Below are 15,821 nucleotides of genomic sequence, written 5' to 3' on the forward strand. Positions count from 1 at the left end.
CCACAAATGTTTACAATGCAGTAAGCTGCTGCTGTATTTCACTGCTCTCCTGGCTTCTTATTCAGGTTCCTGTAATTCATATAACAGTACTGTGCTTAGTAAGTAACTACTTCGGGTTGCTGTTGCTGCTCATTTAGGTAACATTGTGGTTCTGAATTTAAGAAAAAAACCCACATGGAGCACGTTTGAGATAAGCAATCATGTTCTCATTAGTACCTAGAGACGTTACTGGCGACTACAAGGAAAAAAAAACAGAGAAAAGCAGACATTTCATTCAGTACACTTAATTGTGTGCGTTTCTAACATTCTAACAATCTGGCGGAGTCTTGCAATCAGCGCTCATATCATGCCAGCTTCCACTTGATGGACACATAGACTCTGCCTTATACTTGGCTGGCCTTTGTCCCATGTAGCAAGATCGGTTGAACGCCTTCACGGAAACTAAGGATCACATTACATCGAGCATAGAAACTCATACAGCCCCGCCGTAGTGGTGCAGTTCGCACAGCACCTGAAATCGCAACGCATTCATATTTTTATCTTTCCGGGTATGTTCAAGTGAATCAGTAGAATTAGCCCGACATCTTCCTACATATACACTTCAGTAGGAACAATTCACTTCACTGAACGTTTTAGAAATCAAGGGTAAATTGTGTTCGCCCAGTGGCGAACTTCTTCAACTGCTATAACGAGAAAACTGCGCGGCCCGAAGAGCTAACTCGCTGCATGGTTCGAGAAGCGGTCCTATGACTACAGGTCTCAAACAACTAAGCGTATTCTTGTATTCATTCGACGGAGGTAGTGACCTTATAGGAATGGAGGCTGAGCAGCTATGATGTCGGTCAGAATTCTGTAACTTTCGTTTTGAGGGCCGCGATAAAAATTAACCTGTTGCAGCCAACGCGGCATCGTCCCCTTCTGCTCCCGTTAACGAAAGCAGCGACTAATGCGTTGAGGCCAAAGGAAGTGATCTAGAGCCGCGAATAAGGGCATAAATTGATGCCCCGCCGCCGTCGTATACCGTCGCCGCATCAAGGTGCACGAAGAAGGTTTCACAATCTCGAAAAACGTTATCTGTGCTACGCCATGCCAGGCATTGGTCGTTTGCCTCAACGCCTCAGTCTCATTTCGCCAGAGTTATGTCAAGGATCCAATTATCTGAAAGTTAAATAATGACTGGTTCCTTGTTTGCACGCAGTTCTGGCTGAACCTGGTTCCACCTCTGGTTATCGGGTTCTTGATCGCTACCTCCACTGCCGCGTTTGTGCTGTGGTCCGCTCTTCAACGTCGAGAAGCCATGTTACCGCACTCCGAAGAGCCAGCCAGAAATGGTGTCGAAGATATCGCCTTGCCAGCCCTTGTAGATGACACTGCTAGCGACGAATACCTACGGAACGATACCGGTGCCGGCGCAGCAGAGGAGGCAAGCTCGATTACCGTAGTCCCGGAAGCTTGGTAAAGCTTCACGATCTATAAAAGCAACTATCAAAGTGCACGCAGAATACCATGTCACTACGGGTCTTAACTTGAATAATTTGAAACAAGGTTATGCGCAAAGAATTATTGTGAATTTATTGAAATGTATAATTTTTCTCCAAAAATGTTGCCTTTTAATTCCTCTCAGTTTTGCCCCGCTTATATGTGAAGAACCTGTTCCTCTTTAAGAATTTTTTTTGTATGCACAACTGCTGAACTCTCTACTGATCTTTTTTTGCAGCATCCTTCTGTGAGCGTGAGTGTCAACAGCCAGGTTTAGTAATACTGCAAATATGTGTATGGGGGCAGCTTACGTGCAGTGGACTTATACAAACCATTGAGAGCCGTAGCCCTTTCATCACGAGCACATCAGGTCATGAGTTAGAAAACCCTCCCGTTCGATCTGCTTGCTTGCCAATTACACGCTCCCGATACAGCAGTGCTTAATACTTGTGTATATTCGGTGGTACGGCAGGCACTTTGTCGACCAGGGTGCCACACACTATTGTTTCTGGTGCATGAGAGAAAAACAAGTAGTGCGCCGCACGACCTTTCTAAGGGGCTTTAATACAGCCAGTTCTACGCAACCAATTTCATTTCGTGCGTTCTATTTCGAAAGGGCTTTAACCATTGAGAATTAGCTGACTGAAAGAAACTTCCTCGTCTTGTTCTTCAAGTGTCCTGTTCTATCCGCAAGTCATGTTCTTCGAGATTGTCATGATCATAATCAAATAAACTACGCCTACAGCAGGAAAAACACCACTCCCATATCCTTCCAAAAACCAGTGCATGGGTCACCTTATCACTGCAGCATATTTATTCTCATCCGACTGCCTGGTTTTTCTCCGCTCCTGCTGCTCTTACGTTATTTCAGAATACCGTCTCATACCTTTAACTAAAACCGGGTATCTTGCATTAGCTTTGTATTTTCTGCCTGTACCCATCGTTTGTTTTTGATTGAGAGTAAAATATCGTTACCTTCCATTTGTTGTCTGACCTACTCCGCGGCCGTTGCTGCCCCGTAACGTACACTTAACATCGTTCGTTCCACACCCCACTTAAGAGCTTCCAATTCAATTTGATTCGATTCTTTAGTCTACATAGTTCCCCTTCGTTGGTGAGCACCGGTAAGATACCGCTCGTATGTCATTATTCTTTAGGGACGTTCTTTAACAACTATTCATCACCTGTGAGTTCCTGCGAATTGCATTTAGTTCCACTCTTCTCGTATTTGCCATTCGCTAGGAGTAAGCGGTCGCTATTCGCTAATGTAGATATGTTTCTTTATCATATCCAGTGCATAGGTGGCGATAATAAGTTCCTAATTCCTTTTGACACCTGTAGGTGGCTTAGATTCTTAAACATAAATTTTCTAGACCTAGGTTTCACCTCGGCCTGTTTTGATCCTAGACCAGGCTAATTCGAGCACTCCGCCGCACTCGAGGAAACCGCAGATGGCAAATATATTCACTATTACCTCATGTCCATCACTTTCCCACTCAGGTTCTTCGAATAGCTCCAGTAAAGATATTTTATGAACAATGCCAGAGATTATGTCTCTAGAGCGCGCACGCGCTCGGAAATTCCTAGAGCAAGATCACACAAAGCGATTTTATAAGAAACGCGTTTGAAGCAGCCAACGTTGCCTGAGATCCATCTTGGCTGTTGAATTATCAGTCTCTCTGAATTACTAATTTTTCTCTGCAAAAACTACAGAATGCTTCAACTCTCTTACGTGAGCATCTTAAGGACTGTTATAGAAAAAAATGTATAACAAAGTTAGAAATAAAAAAAAATGTTTCGAACAACAGATTAGAAACTAGCCGATCTTGAAGTTAACGATGTTTTGCAGAACTAGTTTTGATTGAATTGGTACAAAAGGCGGCCTCAAACCGAAGCTACCAAGAGGACGTCATGACATTGTGTGCACAATCTTTTATTGCAGTTACTGCATTGTGGGCATACATATAAAAGTGCTTAAGAGCTTTAATTAAAGGCACCGAAAAGTGTCTAGAGGCAAAACAGTTATGATAGTAATCTATAATGAAATTTATCTCATCTATAAATTAATCTGTATAGTGAAGAACCCAGTAGTGAAGAATGGCAGGGAAGCAAGCGAGCACGACGTCGTCTTAACAGTAGGCATTTAGAAATCTGGGCAAGAAAAGTTGGGGGTGGGAGGCAGGCAAAAATTATTTCTAACACTAGCAACTATTCGCTGAGCGATTGCGTTGCTTTGTAACTCAGCGGACAAAGGGCTAAGTATTGTTGTGCTCCTAAACGTATTTCAACCATTTATCTTTGCGCGCTTTTTCTCCGCTGTCTTAGTACGCGTGGAAGCAGCGCATTGCACATGTCAAAATTATCGCGGCGCGTCACACGTGGTCAAAGGAGCAGTCCGACTTAATAATAAAGGCCTAGTCCCATGGCGGTGCATTCCGGCGAGGAACTCTGCTGGGGCTTCTTACCTCTTTTACAAAACAAGGTATCAAAATATTTATTGTCCTTTCTTTGTTGCACAACCATTTATTTTGTAGAAATATAATTTTCCAGTTTGCTTGTTTTACCCTGCAGCCTGCTGCTATGCTGCTGTTGCGCAAACCGCCTTTTGGGTCCAGTCTTCACCACCTGTTAAGCTATTTGCAAGCCTGTTTTACAACTACGATTAAAATTCCGGCGTCCGGGAGAGCTGCAGAACGATATCTTCTTGCAGGGCATGTAGCCGCGACTGCAGCCACGTTATAAGTATTTCTTCCCAAAGTAGTTTTTTTTCCCTTTAAGTATTCAAGACAGCAAATCAACCTAACCTGGGGTTACAGTTCAGATTGCGCGAGTCGGCATTCATGTCGCTATATCATTATCTGAGTTGTCAATTATGAAACCCGGGGTTGTTCGTCATGACGCTTCGTTGTCAAACCAGGCTACTTATTACTATATTTCCTTGCGTTGCTGTCTGCATCGGTGTTTGAGCAGACGTTTTTGAAAGCCTCAAAACAAAAAGCGACAAGAACATTGTAATTTGAAATTTAAAGTTATTTTGCAACAAAAAGGTTGTTGTTAGGAGGCGAATAAAAAAACCTTTAAAAATCAGCCTGTGTAGCCTTGACTCCATAGCACACAGAGGAGCACTACGTACAAAGTGCGATGAAGGCCATACACATATTGACACATACGTTGGCTAAGCCACATCACTCTCGAGAGCAAATTAAAAAAGGAACGACATGAACAACATTATGATTGAAACAGCGCGCAATTTATTTACCAAAATTCTGTATATGTCAATATTTTTCTCCATGAATATCTGCTTTCAAGCTGTCGACAAAGAATATCTCAGCATCACTATATTTCAGGAATTTCCCTAGCATTATGCGTTCAACTAGGTAAAACAGGCGTATGCAAACGTTGCTTGTCGGCGCACTGACACTATCGGCCACGTGTAGTAGGGATTAAGATGAATAGCTCAGCGATGCCGGCATGTCTTTCTCTTTAGGAGATGCTTCAAGGTTACGGTAAAGTACTAATTATGATTGGATTTAATCCATTGTTATGTGATTGTTTCTTAATTTTACCATTGTTCCTTTATATACTTATTTTCAGTTATGATTTACCCGTTATTGACATGTAACACTCGCGGAAATACACGTCAAACCATGAAGTTTAAACGCTGATAGCTATAATGTTCCTTTTCTGTAGTCGAATAATGTCTTTTCAGGTACCGGCATATCGCTGCACTTTAAGTGTAAACAAATTCGCTCGTAAGTTAGAGATCGAGAGTGTTATTCCGTCCCATGGAATGGGAATTTGGTTGATGGAGATTGAAATCAAGTGTTAGATCAATGACTTGCTTTGGCTGACTGGGTTGCGAAGCACCCGGAGCGCTAAATAGGGGTCAGTTATTCTGGGGAATATTAAAGTCAACAAAAGAAAGATAGCTTAGGTGGGATTGTTGTCCCCAATGTATTTTAAATTAGGGTACAGTGAGTTGCTGAAAGATGGGCCATAGTCTATTGGTTCATAAGAAACGCCGAACACAAGTTTCGCATTTAAGGTTGAACATAAATCCATTCTACTTTTAGTATGTCGTTCTGGTACACTGTGTATGATGGCAATGTGCCTCATATGGCCTTTAAAACGCTACCCCCTACACCGCCAACCCCGACATCGCTGATCAATGTGAAGTTCAAATGAGTGGGCAGCAACTCGTTCTCGAAGAGTTCTTCCGTCAACCACGTTTAGGTTAGAATGATAATTTAAGTGCCAATATTGTCGATAAAACTCTGAAGCTGGTCACGCTTTGGAAAAATGCTCCTTAAGTTGGTGAATGCGATTTGGATGTCGAGGTTTGATGAAGGACGTCTGTTGAGAGCATTAGTTCTTGCGCGTCATTTATTACCATCGGCGTTAGGAACAGGTGCGGTTAGTTCAGTCACCGAGTCAGTAACAAAATTTTAATCATAGCACTTTTTCCAAATACAGACTTGATCAAGTCGTAGTTTGAAAACACATTTCTGAGTTAAGAAGTTTAGACCAAGCAAGTCTGCTTTCAGAGCGAAATATTCACTGATTGCATACACTATGCCTTTCAGTCGGGCCTACACGCCATAATTATTTCCTAAGTCCATAAATGAGCTATGAGCTAGCCTAACGATGGCTGGCCGGTGTTTATGGGTGCGCAATGTTTTTAGTCGATGTGCACGTTTTATACAACCTGCTTCCAGTTATACACCGAGCTCAGTAGAGCACATGTCTCGAAACTGTGCTTCAGCTTAGGTTCAGTTCAGGGTGTTCAGGCTCTTCCCAGCTCTACTTTTCGATGTCTCCAAGTCCCCCAAAAAGGTAAGTTGTTTCTTCACATATGTGTGCATCAATATTGGCGGTATGAATAACGGCAAGCGCGTAAGCTCTATTTGGTTTGTTTCATCTATTTGCACCTCGTTTAGGTACTTTTTTGCGAGCGAAGTCCAATAAAGGAATGCGGTTATGTAGCTTGGATATAAGACTTCCGTGGTTGTCTCGCCTAGCCTTCAGTTATTTAAATGTGGCCACTTGTGCCTCCTCGAGATGATTAGGTCGTCTGCAACAGATGATTTTTCGCGCTTTGCTGGTGGACCTGGGTTCAGCTCAACGTCACTCTATGAGCCTATTTGTAGGAATAACATATGGAATTCTGTGCAGTCACAGCACACTCTCACAGCTCTACTGCAATTGATCACATAGAGTCTAGGCACCTCTGCAAACCAGTGGTTTGCAGTTTTATATTCACTGCAGTTGTTGATATAACTAACCTGTAATTTCGGAAGCAGATAGCGCATGCTGCAACGTCCGGTGTCGTGGTCCAGGTGATCAGTGGTATGACGAAGTTTATATCTGCTCGGTCGGCAAGTTTGATGGTTGATGACGTCGATGAATGGCTGCGTTGCCAGGGTAGCAGCGGTATCAAGGGCTCAATGCAGAGTACCGTCCAATAAGTGCCGAGCACTCGGCCACTGACCGCGCAGTCTCCACCGCGAACGGATGACGGAACTTGAGGAAGAGGGCGTACAGCAGCAGCCAGCCAGAACCTGCAATGTCAGCAGTGGGTTCAGCATAGTGCAAGTTGCGGTGTCGTGTTAAGTTCCTGAGTCATGGCACCTTTCATAATAACACATTAAAAAATATTGCCGTAATATTTCTGGATTCTTAACGTCATAATACGGAGATCTGTAACGCGTTAGGTGGCGCTATTTGTCCTAGAGAGTCAATGAGGCAAGACTATTTATCAGTCATGCCTTGTTTCCGTAAAAAGATTGTGTAAAGCTATTATCAAATAAATTGAGAGAAAAATGGCAGGCTACATGGAAAGAGCAAGTAAACAACAAATTTCATTCTGTAAAGCCTTCTTTAGGAGACTGGAACTGGTGGAGACATCAGAAACGTTTAGAGAAATAATATTACGCCGCTTACGCCATTTGACACACTCATGTCACTGTAGCTCATTGTTTTGGGCTAATCAGTTCGTAGCCATATTGACACCAGTCCTGAGGAGCTACGTTCCTTTTTTATTTCTGCTATTCCTGCCATTTTTCTGTTTCAAGCATGCTCATCTTATGATGCTTGGGTGATCCGCCTCTCCTGGAGCTCTCCAGCCACCCGCCACCAAAACGTCCATGGGACCGATGGCTCGAAGTTGCGTCGGGCGGCATGGGCGGGGGTTGCATGTTCGCGTCCTTCGGTTCCTTCAGGTCTTTGATCTGGTCTCGTTCGTCTGTGCGCTTGTATTCAGATCCGGGCTGGGGACGGGGCGGCAGCTGTTGTGTCTGGTCAGGTCTGGGCAGGAAGGGCTGGGACGAAGCTCGCGACAATACCCGGGCTCTCGGCCGATTGTCCCGAAGTACGGATGGCGTCAACGCCCCACGATGAGGATGGGGATGACGTATACCGCACCTCCAACCGAAATGTTACGTGGTGACGAGCAAGACGACGGCACAGCATGGCGACAGGGTGACAGATAATTTGATGGCTGGCCTAGGGCGAGGGCTCCTGTCGCGGCAAAGCCGATCTTTTTCTGTGCAAACATATTCTAGGTGTGAATTAAATCGCACAGTGTATCATTTTTATACCCCCAGAGTGCTTTATTGTGCAGTTAGATAGGCCAGGGTTTTTATTTTAGCTGCAAACCAAAACGTCCTTTTTTGTGTTTTAGGCAATGATTTTACGTTTCCATGAAATATTAAAAAACAAGTTTGTTTTGAGCAGAGATAACAGCCTTTTTTTCTCTAAGCAAATCTCACTAAAAGAAAAAATCGAGCCAGCCTCGCGTTCTCTCTAAAGGCATGACCCAATTCTGAGAAACAAAAGGCAGTATGCTATAGCGCAATTTCCCAACGCTGTGATTTCCGCTATCGAAAAATTTCTGAGCCGTAGAGCAAGCTCACCATTTATTTCGAAGAATTTTAGTCATGCACTTTTATTGCGCTCCAAAATTTTAATAGCTTCTTTAGCTCAGAAGAAAGTTTGTTTACGGTAATTCTAGTGTTTTCAATTTGAAGGAAGAAAACTCACGTCCTCGTTTCCCTGTGTGTGTTTATTTTTTTATTCCTGTTCTGCTGTTTTCATATTCCTGCTGTCTCAAATCTTCCGTGCAAAAACGGTTTAGCAGAATGGAGAATCCCTCGTAATGCGTCGCTGCTTGTTCTCCAATTTTTTTTGTATTTTTGTAGTGTAGCTCCTCGCATTTGTTCGCTCGCCATTTTCCTCATTTTCCTTAGTGGGCTGATGGTATAAAAAACATTTCCATTTTACCTCTAGTTCTTCTTCAGGTGTTGCTTATTGGGCTCAATATATATAATAAAAAAACATTTCTATTTTTCCTTCAGTTCTTCTTCGGGTGTTGCACTGGTAGCCATTAGGATTATGGGAATGTGCTGCCAAGAATCTGAGCTCTCCCTTTTTTATATAACAATAGTTTTGATCTAGATCACAGTTGTACATTATGATTGTGTGCATTTCAACCAAAGCTCCTTGACACCAAATATAAAAAAAGAAACCTAATCAAAATTAGGAGTCAATACCGTCAATCTAAGGAGAAAATCTAAGATTAAGATAAAATAAGATAAATATTTATTTCCATTGAACATGGTGGAGACGAGGTAAAAAGCCGCTTTTCGCAGCTTGACTGGACCTCGTCCACTACAAGCAGCAGCGGGTCACGTTGTACAAAATACCCAGCTACAACCTAATAAACAGCACAACAATGTGTGGCCATAACATATCAAAGACACTTTCTAATGATGACAAAATTAACGCAGGAAGTACTATGCACAGGCACAAGAATAATAAAAAAATGAAAATTCTACTCATCTATACATAGCATGACAGCTCTCAATGTGATAGTAAAGAAAACAAGTTAATGACACTAATAAACGTGATATAAAAGAAAAATTTAATGAGCACTGTAGTTTTTTTTTGAAAAATACAAAAATAGCTTTGCAAACAGGTGTTCGCATTGCAGTCAGGCATGCCTAAAATTGAATTGAAATGGTTGACAACACTTACTTGTGTCGCTAGGGTCATTTTAAATTAGAACGCAGCACTCGTCCCAAAGGTATATTTAAGGCGTTTCAGGCTGTGCTGGAAGATGTCAATGTTATTTTTAGGTACATTTTTAATAACTGAGGGATATTATAACTTTAAGATTGCATTGCTAAGTTTCTGCAATAGGGATGAATATTCCAGTGTTCCCGATGTGGCGTGTCAAGACGGGAGGTTTCTTTGATGGAAAGTTCTGCTAAGCTCGCTAGAATATTACTGTTGGCTTTGCGTTCATTTATCCGTGTTGCACAGAAATTAAAGTTGCACATATCTTCTATTCGTATAACTGTGTCTCGTCTTTTGGCTGGTTAAGTATGAACCCATACCAACGTGCCCAGTCGTCAACCTTGTTGTATAACACCAGCTTTAGAAAAACTTCATCAGTGTTATATTCATACGGAGAGTATTTTATGACGCTAATAATTTTAAGTTGTAGCCTGGCAAGCTTTTGGATATTTTATTTGTAGTCGTTCCCCAGACCATACCGCAATAGCTTAGGTGGGATAAGAAAAGGGAATTGTACAGCAGGAGCAGTATGTGTTTTGGGAGAAAATCTGTTTGTAAAGAACGCCTATCACTGACGCAAGTTTCAACGATACATAATCCGCGTGCTTGTCCCAAGACATATTTTCTGAAAATACAACTCCTAAAGTTTTAAATGCTGTGGCTGTTCCAATGTTGTTGTTGTTTAGGGTAAGTGCAAGATCTGGTGTAGCATCCTTTCCTTTGGCACGAAAGATAATTGCTTCTGTTTTAGATTGATTAACTAATAAATAGTTTTTATCGCCCATGCAACCAGTTTAGATAACAACGAATTACCTAAAGAAAACAGTTCTTCGCCAGTATCAGCAGTACAAAAAATACTTGTATCGTCAAACTTAGCTCTAACATCGATGGTAACAATGTGATTCAGATATATTGTGATTCAAATAATAAATGTCCCATAATGCTCTTTTGAGGAACCATAAGGTGTACCTGTGCTCTATACGAAAACAAAAACCGTTGACATCAACATACTGAAAACGTTCTGGTGCTGTGATAATGATGCGTCTATGAATGCGTGACTGTGATCATGCCCAAGCGGAACCTAACTACATTTATCCCAGTTCTGACGACTGAATTAAGACGCTTAGAAACCAAAAATCTTTCATCGATCGTACGTTACGTAATTGCCCCTCCCCCCCCCCCCCCCCCCCCCCATCCCAGAAGACGATACCGCGGTCCCTTTCTCCATTGATATACACATAAACATAAAGTAGCTTGCTTGGACTTGGTTGCCGATGTAAAATGAGAAAGGATCAAGCCTGAAAGAAAACCCAGTTTAATTGAAAATTCGGAAGCGGCACAAGCCTTCACCGACCGTTCTGAAATGAAATCTTTGCACGACCGAAGTTTTTTTTTTCCTTCATGTCCATGCAGTGTGCGTGTGGCCGTGTGCGTGTGCACGCTTGTGTGTAAAAATATCACCAAATATCAAATATTGTTTTCCTGTTAGCCAATAACTTCACCATATATTTAAGTAGCATGGTTTACTTTATATACATTGTACAATAGGCATTTTGTGTATCCTTTAGTGATTTCTTAGTACACGTGTTCTTGGACTGTATAGAATTTGTGTTTCCTGTATTGGCCTACAGCTGTTAACAAGTAGCTTTTTTTACAATTCCTCCATTAGTACATTTACATGACAATAAATCTTTGTTTCAACTGAGCGTTAAAGGTGAAAAGGAGGAGAGATATCTATATCTGTCAGCAAAATAATATTTTTTCAGAGACAAAAAATAAAGAACCTAAATTAGATTATAGGCTATAGGATGCCAAGTATAGGTTTAATCTTTAAAATTCTTAACGCGTTGTGGAATCTACACTTCACAAATGCGATAGCCTGAGCATTGCTGGAGCGCACGGTGCATCACGTTTCCTCTAATTATCATCAACTAAATATGCCGTAATTATCATTGCTAATGCCATCATTGTCATTATCGCTGATAGTAGCGTCGTTGTCATCGCAACAATCATCCTGACTGTACACAAGAATAATCACAATGTGCGTTTTACGATCCCAGGCATGGTGTAGTTGGCTGAAGCACTCAGCTGCGGATCCGAGGGATGGAGGTTGGATTCCCGGTGGGAACATGATTTATTTATTTATTTAACTATCATCTTCACGGTAGACAAGAAGAATTACGAAGTGCCGTTTACTATCCCGAGCCTCGGCTAAAATGCTCGGCTGGGGATCTGAGAGATGGAGTTTTGATTCCCGCGGCAGCCCGAATTTATATTTTTCTGGTGTCGGTAAATTTATTTACAATTTCGCACTGTACTAAAGATAGCAGGATGTAGGTCGTTCTTTCCTTCGTAGAGATATAGTTTTCTTTAAATAGCTGTACAACGCATGTTTTCTGAACGCACTTTCTCCACTAGGCGCGCAAGAGCCAAGAAAGCCTTTTGCCTTAAAAATTACACAAACATGGTAGAAACACCAAAGAATATATTTGGTAGTTTTGTAGTAACATCTAGCTGACACTTCTAGAAGTTCTCTAGTGCTTTTTGAGGCCCCGTAGGTTTTATTTTGTGAATTCTTGTAGTATGTAGTTCTATATTATATTTCTGCTGTGAGTACATAAAATTATGATGTTAATGTAGAAATATATTCTTCCTCAACAGGTTCACTGCCGAAAAACAAAGCGACATTGCGTAGTAACAACAGAACTGTTCTGTAGTTGTTCGGCTGAGAACCCTACAACTTTCACCGCCTCTCTACCTACATAAAAATTCGCTTTCTTTCGGAAATGGTAATGAATAATAAATTTTTCATACAATAAATATTAGGCCCAAGAGCTGCTTCGAGTGTCAAAATCATTCATAATGCTTTCCGATTGGTCGTCTTACATCCTGAGGACAGAAATTTAACGAGAAAACTGCAGTTTTAGAGCGTTCTCCATTAACTCTTAATCAGAGCTACTGCATTTCCATGTGTGTAAATACTTCGCGTAGATATGTGGTTGTTATCTTTTGAAAGATTATGTCTCTGCATGGCACAGTTTTGATGAGAGCTTATTACTGCCATTTTGAAGTGGTAACTATAGATAGCTTCATGCGCTTTTGCATCTCGATTTCCTATGTTTTGATTTTTTATTCATGTATAAATGACTGCGGATATTATGGCTATGTAAATGCTTTCTCTCAACTAATAAATTAAATGAATTTAGAGTTTGTTATATTTCCGCATTTTGCTGTCATATGCATAATTTTGTCAACATACTATTTTCTAAAAAAGATGCCTTGTCGTCTTTTTATAATATTTACGATGCGATGCCTTGTGTCTTGACTGATGAAATTCTGAGGTTGTCGCAGATTTATCTGTGAGTACCTTGATGAATTCGACATGCAACCTAAATGTTTTGTTGACCCTTTCATTAGATTTTAGGATAATGTTACCTTAATTTCTTCCAAGGATTTTGTACAATCGAGACGATAATACACGTCGTATACAGAGTGTAGACGCGTTTTGAACTATCTCCCTACCTTCTTTCACGACATACCTATTCCTCTCCAAGGTGACTTCTGTAGTTTCATTTTTTCTGTTTCTTTACTTACGCCTGCCTTCACTAGCGGTGCTAAATTAAATTGCTCGACGCTGCTTGCACTCGTATCATCGTATTGATTACTTTCGTAACCTGTTGATTCGTGGACCCATCTGTACCTATTTGAACTATTTTATCCATATTCGTAATGAGAATGCCATGCCTGTCCTTGAATGCACACTCGTTTTTCCTGCAGGAAAACTCCTCTCGGCCACTTTTAAGCCACCAGTTTCATTAGCGCATGGATAAATGTCTACATTATACGCTTCCTAATGTTTAAATTTTGATTGTTGAACAACGGGCCAGTGTTCTTTTCTTTGTTGCCTAGATGATGTCAATTTTACCATTCTTTATTACGATCTTTCCCAAAACTTACATGCTTTCTAATAATTTTATTATTAACTTCCGTTAAGCTCTATTAATAATTTCAGAAAGATGTCATACTTTTCTTGCAGACCATGGCCTTTAAAGCAGAATATTTCTCCCTTGTAAGACCCTGAATTCCTTTAATCTGAGCCATACTCTTCCGTTTATGGAGGAAGATATTCTTGTTTTCTAAGTTTTTGAATTCCTGCGAAAACTGCGAAAACTGTCCCGGCAATTCTTGAAGCCTATGCCATAGTCGCACAACGCCTGCAATCACTACTCAAATACCTACTACTACCTACCCACTACTACTCTTACCTACTACTCCACCACTTACTACTCCACCACCTGCTACCACCCCCACAACTACTACTACTACTAGGTGGTGGTAGTAGTGGTGGGAACCACTACTACTACCACTACTCCAGCACTCAAATGCCATTAGGCAGACTTTTGTGTCTCTCTCAAATTTTTTTACTTTACTCACCGGTGGTCTCATGTCTTCGTAGAAGCTGTCTTATATCTTATTATCACAGCTGGATGTCGTCAGGCAGGATGTATATTCATCTATTTTTACTACTCATTTAGTCTAATTACGATCTAATCAGGACACCTGGCCTCCGTCTTTTACTGTTCTAGAATTCCTCTGTTACAATCTATATCGTTGCTGGTGAAACTCCCCAAAGCTCTTTCACTACATTGTCACCAATACCCAACAGCTTAGAATATGCAAACTGTTAGCAGTGTGTATACTTCGTTATGGGGTTTGTTACGGAATTAAATAAACCATGAATAGATATTTCTGTGTTGCTATCAATTCAAAAAATACCCCCTCTGTCAAAATTTCTGGGAAACATATGCACAACTGCTAAGGATATGAAACACGATCGGAATAGCTGCCGTCCGCATCCTTGTTATAAGCCCGGTTTGTGTGCATGCCCTATGAAAATATTTTATTCGTTCATTTTTGACACTTGTGCCCCACCCATTCTCATTACCACACAGCCGTAAGCTATAGACAACAGTCTATCGTATCACCGTGTCTACGTCGCAATGCCTTTCTGCGCGTAATGGAGGTTACCTGTAGCACGATTGTCGCAGTCTACAGTGTGCTTTTGCTAAATTTTTGCCAGGTGAGGTAGGGGATGCGAATGTGCAGCGGTCGTAGAATAGGGCAGTTATCATATTTCAGTGTATAGAGAGAGCGGTAGGCATCACCTCACTTCATCTTTTGGCTCAGAGCAACAGTGTAGCCTGACGTTTTCGAGTAAACATTGTAGCCTTACACCGGCGGCGCGGGCTTGGTTTATATCTATGCCGTGTTGCACATTGCCCTTTCTATATCTTGGATTATACCTTGGGCACACAAGAATGTGACAATTTTCACATAGATAACATGCTGCAGAGGAGATTGAGAAGACACGGCGGGAATTTAACAGCAAGATTTCTCAAAAAATAAAAGAAGAGACGGCTCACGACGAGAATGTAAAGGGCGCCATAGTCCAGTTTGGCCCCTTTTATCAGATAGTGCCTCTGCAATCATTAAAGCTCACTTCCTTGAACGTCGTTTGCGAGAAATAAATGTCTTCTCCGGCAGGCACTGACATCAGTTATTAATGATCGCTAAAACAATAGGTATAGATATATGATGCATTACATGTAATTATTCATGGCTAACAAAACAAATCATAACTAACAAAAGTTTGTATCTAGTACTTGTACGATAAATATTTTTGTCCATTACTGTACCGCACATCAGCTATATTCACGGTCCTGCCACGAGCGATCGTGTCAGTTCAAATCTCATTATTTTTCACAGTTCACTTCGTCACCTTTCATGTAGCAGCCTGCATTAAATTGCCGTCATATGCGAGTGGTATCCTGCTTGTGCTTGTACTTTCATATTGACTGGCCATTTCAGAATAGCATCAAATATATTTTAGACTTCCTTCGGTTTCATGTTTTACGTGTTTGTATTTTGAATCCTTTACGCACTTTTTCTGAGACTGAAATATATATCAGAGTATATAGTCAAATAACAGTCGCCAGTACTGCGTCTGCCTGGTAGCAAACTCTTACGATATGAAAACAATCCATTTAAAATCATAAGAGTCTTCTAAGTGCATACATTCAATATAAAGTTAAGACAGTTTTTCTCACCCGTGCTGAAACATTTGCAAAATTATTCCGATAGTGGCAGTGGAGGAATATATCTGTTTTCGCGAACACAAAAGACAATACAAAAGAACGGGTCTGAGTTTTATGGTGTATTTCGCGAAAGCGAGAATTGAGGTTTTTTCTTTACATAAGACGTACCGCGTT

Source organism: Amblyomma maculatum, chromosome 6, assembly GCF_055883805.1.
Source record: "Amblyomma maculatum isolate TAMU_Amacu chromosome 6, ASM5588380v1, whole genome shotgun sequence".
In the NCBI taxonomy this organism is placed as follows: Eukaryota; Metazoa; Arthropoda; class Arachnida; order Ixodida; family Ixodidae; genus Amblyomma; species Amblyomma maculatum.